Here is a 6,225-nt window from a genome sequence, read left to right on the forward strand (position 1 = left end):
AGAATAAAATTGAAAAGTTATGCTGTAACATTGCTGTCAAGCTTTAGACGTTATGTTGATGTTACTTGGGTTAGGAGATGTGGCGGACGATGGCGGAGGACAGCAGAGTAATGTAATGTAGGGGAAGAGGAGAGAGAACCAGAGTCTTTGGTGAGTGCTGAGTTTAGTCAGAGGCTGAGGATTCAAACACTGACACACACGCCCTCTGGTGGTGTACCATAGCCTGCTAGCTTACGGCTAATGTACAATATGTGTGCACGTTCCCGGACAGGGTAATGATTGAAAGTTTTATCACAGGGAGAGATACAAATAATGTATTGATCCCGTGTGATCAGTGAACTACATCGTCCCAACCAACACCAACGTGACCGCCAACTCGCCAACTCTCCATTCATCCATCCATCCATCCATCCATCCATCCATCCATTCATCCATCCATCTATCCATCCATCCATCCATCCATCCCAGCAAACAGCATAGAGACCACAACACCCAGGTTGTCAAAATGGCGCTTCTTTATAGGGTGTCACAGCTAATGACCCTGGAAGATTCCATCCACCATGATCCACTGCCTACCAACATGTTAAACCCATCATTTATATTCCTGTATTTACACCACATAATTGATAACCTACATACACACCCTTATTAACATTCACTAACAAAGAAAATACACATATCCACTTCATATTACATTTACTAAAATACAATACACACATCTACCACCCCCACACCAAATTACACTTGGTTGCCCCTGGAACTATAAAAGTGGTGTCCGTTGCCTGAGTCAGCCTTTTGCCTGCGCAGCCTGGTGACAAAGACTGGTGAGTACACAATACACTTGACTTATTCAATGCATACACTTATTGAGCAACACAATACACGTTCTTCGCTTAGCTCCTTGTTTAAGAAATCAAAACATTTAATATCCACATTTAACCCTGTGTTCCTCTGCTCTAGGTGGAGCTGCATGGCCCACACAGCACCCACCAACAGAACCAAGACCCGACAAAGGACAAACATGGCGACCAACATTCAATAAATACGGTAAACATATCCATACAAATGTGGATGTTGTCACACTGAGTCCAAAGTGCGTGGTGCCATGTGTGCAAAGCCAGGTGACGATGGAAACTGGAAGGGGCTCAGATTGATCAAACACAACACAAGCTATCTCCAAAATGATACTGAATGTAAATCAGAACCTGTCACAGTTTCCACAAAACAAAACATTTCATACTTTTTACACAACTGTATTTTCCTGCTCTAATGTACTTGTTTGCATGACTTTTACTTGTTTTTTTTCTGCTGTGATATAAGCGCTTCAACATCTTTTTCTTCCAAACGATGGCTGTCCTCCAACACCGTGTGGAAGTGTAGTGGAAACACAGCTACGTGATGTGTGTGTGTGTGCTCCTTTGGATCATTAACCCCAGACCGTGTGTTCTCATGAGTAAGCTTATAAGCAGCGGGACGACAACCAAGCAGACTTTCCATGACTCGCCACGATGAGACGAGCGCTTCCTGCGGGGTCAGACGACTCGGCTTCCACTCATGTCAGCCTGGTTCTCCTCATGACGTCGCGGCTGGTCTCCGGCCAAACCAAAGATTTTTCCGTGTGAGGTTTATTGCAGCTTTGGTAGATGTTATCACTTTAATGTCTCCTCACACAACAGTGGAAACTCTGTTGTTTTGAAGTGAAGAAGTGTTAATGTGATGGCACTGTGGCCCACATGGACAGGAAATGTGTTTTGAAGTGTTCGGGTTTGGCCACGAGTCAAAGGGCTGGAAGCCTCGGATAACATTCACACGTTAAGGTCCCCGGTACTCGAGTCTTATCTAATGTGTTGCATTTAAATCCATAGTATTCAAATACTGCATTGAAGTAAAAGTGCAAATATCACAATAAAGTACTAAGTCCTACATCGAATATGTTTCTCAAGCAAAGTAAGTATAAGAAGGAAAATGTTCCCTGTGACTGTTATATAATTGGATGATTATTGTTACTCATGCCCATTAAAAAAAACCTCAAATGTGCACTAAAGTATATGATACTTAAATGGACTCAACAACAATGCAGCACTTTTATCTGCTTCATTTTCACAAGTTAAATAAAAAAAGCTTTGAGACTTTTCTTTCAAATTTTGAGCAGAAATGCGTGTAAATCCATGTTCGTGACCACAGGTGACAGGTGTGGCAGATCGAGCTGCAGATAACATGATTAGTGCACACAGGTGTGCCGTGCCCTTTTTTGAGTTTTTGAGGGGGCATGCTGCCTGTGGAAAATGTCCACCACAGCTGTTAACATGTTCATTTCACTGCCGTAAGCCGAGAATTTGGCAGCGCATCCAAACCATCCTCACAATCCCTCGAGTAACCACGCGGGCCCAAGACCTCAATGTTCGGTTTTCCCTGTAGGTTTGTCTGAGACCGACCACTCAGACAGCTGACGAAAACAGCTGGGGGGGAAAAAAAACCACGAGAATTTCTCTTGGCCTATTTTGTGTCTGTGATGGAGGAAACACCACACACCTACTTCAGCGCAGTTATTTCCTGAGGAAAATTAATAAGTCATCTTTTGTGCGCACATCACGACAAAACACTCACGAACACCGCTCGCTGGCAGGTGCTCTGGGATTTAAAACCGGAGCAGCGTGACGGCTTGTTTGAAATCTTTCTCCTGTGTAACAGAAATGTATTGCTATTGACATTTTTGGCCAGAAATTAGCAACGCAGTTGCAGAGTCTGTCTTCATTTTAACACAAATATGTTTAGTTTTACATGCCACACTTGTCAGGCTGATGTATTATCTTGGAAAAGTAAAAGAATTTATTTTTCAGTCTTATTCCCAACTTGTTATATAATGACACTTGGGATGGCAGCAGACCTGTCCTCCAATCCCAATGCATCGATTTTTGATGAGCTTTTCTTACATCTAGCACCTTTTAATGCTTTGGCTTTACCACGACTCCCTTGTTAAAGAGATTCTTTAAATCTTTAATTTAGACTTATACTGGAAGTGTGTTTAGCTCAGCGCAGAGCTGTTCACTGTGGCAAACCTTTTGAAAATTTCACACGTTTTTACAGGACTACGCTTCATGTAAGAACAATATCAACACCAATAAAACGTTTTCAAATCCGATTTTGACCCAGGAGATCTGAATTCTGGCTCACCTTGCAGTTAACTCCCTCCATAAACCAGTAGTGACTCGGCATGTGTGAGCTGCCGCACATCGAACCGCTTCTCTGACGGTTCCGTCGTCTTCACCCTAAATCTCTTTTCTTCATAAACAGGTTACATCAACAAACGCCCGCACGTCAGATTCATGGAGCTCTTTGGTCAGATGTTCTCCAGAGACGGTAAAGAAAAGAACCTCTGTGCCGTTTTTTTTTTTTTTTTTACAGAGAAAATATGAGAGTCACTCCAAAATCATAAATGTTTCAGTTCTTTACATCACTGAGACATAAAGTAGTGAGACTCTTTGCTGTGGTTTCATGCTCTCCGGTGATGCAATGAGTGAGCAGGTCAGCCAAGATTTCACTTTCAGCCGAGACTCAGACAGGCTGCATACATACAGGCTGTCTGAGGCAGTTAATGTAAAGAGACGCAAGGAAACAAAATGATAATTGGCTCTTTAGTTCCTGGAGCGCTGCCAACGCTGCCAATAAATCCCGACTCGTCACGCTTTAATGGGAGTCATCACCATGACTGAAACACGTCTTCAGCCAATCAGATTGCTGCATGGGCTCTATGGCTGCATGCAGAGCAGATAGGGGCCATAGAACAGACCACAAACTATCTGTAAATACTGTGGTGGTTTGTTTTTGCCACCTCAGATGCCAGACGAGTAGAGCTTACCTCGCAGTGACTGACAGACCACAGTGGGAAACGCAGATCGGCAGCTTTTAAAGTCCAGGTTCCGAATGAGTGATTTCTGAGATCATTTGTCTAACATGACTCCTTGTTCTCCTCATCTGATTAGCTTCCTCATGCTACCATGCAGGTTTTGTAAACACTGGCAAGTCTGACAAAAATAGATTATAAGATTCATTGCAGAGACGGGGCGTAGTTTGCCTGTGTTGATTGTTGACTTTAAAGTTGTAATAGTATGTCTTAACATTTCCATCAACGTCATTTTAATGTTACTTAAATTAGGAGATGTGGCGGAGGACAATGAATTCAATCACTGACACACACACCCTCAGTTGTTGCCATAGTTTGTAAGCTTACGGCTAATTTACAATATGCACAAGCATTACCAGACTTGCTTGCATGCCTGAAAGTTTTATCACATTATGTCTGGTCTCAGTCTCCAACTTCCTTTCTCTTTGACTCTCCTAGAAGTTAAAGCAACAGGTGACCAAATGAAACGATGCCTTTACCTGAAATACACTGTCTTTGGTTTGAATGTTGCTGGCAACATTTGGGATAATGTAAGTAAACAACTCATTTAAAAGCGGAAAACTCAACGCCATTCACGAAAGGGGCGAATATTAGTATATTCACCATGACCTGATAAATACCTGTGACTACTGCAGAGTCATTTGACCTGGCAGCGAATGCCAATTTTACCTTTTTCCGTTCGAGACAAAAGGCAGATGTTAGCGGGTGTTTGTGGGTTTTTTTGTCGAGTTTGAAAGAGGTATTATTTACAGAATAAAGGCCCTGCAGGTCTTACAGGGATGCTCATCTTGCTCGCAAAGCCAAGCAGACTAAAAGATTTCAGCTGTTTCTTCTTCATGTGTTCCACCAGAGACAGTCAGGCCCAACATCGCTGACAGGATTCACATTTGTACTGACTTTATGAAACCACCCGGAACTCCAACCAGGCAGGATGATGTACGACCAAAAGTCTGCTGTGCAATGAATAAAATTTCACTATTGTTTATAAGTCCCAGTCCACGTCTAATTAGTCGGTGTGAAGCTGTATGGGCCAAATATAAAATAAAACTTTTCCGTGCTGATTCCAACCAAAGAAAACAAGTTCAAGAGTCCATCGCATCCTGTTGGTCAGTTTCAAACCACTCACACCAGACAGTCGAGTGGCGCTGATTTGCTGGCCGTCGCTCTGAGATGACATCACGGCCGGCTTATGGGAGTTTCTGTTGGCTGCTGGAGTTCAGGGGTTCGGCGCTGAAACAAAAGACTGGGAACGAGGAGCCACAAAACAAAAGATTGAAGCCAACAGTCACAAAGACGAAACTGTTAGCTGTTAGCTGCATTGATGTTAACTTGGCCTCACAGGTTCTGTCTGTCGGTTACAGAAATGACAAACGAGGCCACATTCGGAGACAGGCGCCAGAGTTGGATCGCCCAGTTGGTGTCTTGTAATCGTGATCTGGATAACCTCAACTCGTGCTGTGCAGACTAGTTGCATTCAAACTTTATTTTAAGTTCTAGTGGAGATTGCCAAGTTTCCAATGATATCAAATATGTAAGGTTAAACTTAAAGGAATTGAGTGTAAAAGGACAAAACATTTTGTAGAAGGGGGCGACTCCACTGGTCTCAAGTCGAAATCAGATTGTATGCAAGCTTTTGAGAACATGACCCAACTTTTCACTTGATTTATTACCACAGTCAACCGTTTCTTAATGTGTTTATGGTCTCCATCCCTCGTTTCAGGTCTTCTACAACACAGCAACACAGCATGTTCATTCAGTAAATGATGGTCCTCTTAAGAGTAAAACAGACAATAAAGCAGGTTATGTTGTACCATGTGATTGAGAAGTATTCCAATCAAGATATCCTCCCAAGCTCCGCCCTCTCCTCCAAATGTGGCAGTTTCTGGTTTCAAAAAACTAAGATGGCGACGGCCGTGATGCAAAACTCGATGCTACACAAGTTGTGATAAATCCACAGAGAATCATTGCCTGAATCTGCAGTTTATGTTCAAGCAGCATAAAGAAAGTTTTAACTCATCTGTGGTGTTGCAGAAATGTACTAACTTGTATTCTGGGTTTTATTTTTTATTTTATTTTACCCAAACCACAATCTTTTACTAAACCTAATGAAGTGACCAATTAGATGAAGATCAAGTCCAATCTGCCCGACACTGGTAAGTCATTTTCAAGTCATTATGGAAATGGTCATCTTTGTAATTTGGCAGCCATTTGCAATCAGTCCCCCAAGTGGCCAGAAAAAGACGAATTGCTGTAGTTTTAAAATAAAAGAGATTTCAACATACGGTTCGTTTAATCCTCCTCCACAACATTTTAATGGTTTT

At 42.4% G+C, this 6,225-nt stretch overlaps 1 long non-coding RNA gene across 1 annotated transcript; it reads left to right on the forward strand.

Moving 5' to 3' along the window:
• The first annotated feature begins 809 nt into the window (after positions 1-809).
• Positions 810-1,990, forward strand: LOC119012711. Its single transcript, XR_005072574.1, has 3 exons — positions 810-824; positions 961-1,047; positions 1,321-1,990. It is a non-coding gene; the product is annotated as an uncharacterized LOC119012711 (long non-coding RNA).
• The last annotated feature ends 4,235 nt before the right edge of the window (positions 1,991-6,225 follow it).

This window comes from Acanthopagrus latus, chromosome 22, assembly GCF_904848185.1.
Source record: "Acanthopagrus latus isolate v.2019 chromosome 22, fAcaLat1.1, whole genome shotgun sequence".
In the NCBI taxonomy this organism is placed as follows: domain Eukaryota; kingdom Metazoa; phylum Chordata; class Actinopteri; order Spariformes; family Sparidae; genus Acanthopagrus; species Acanthopagrus latus.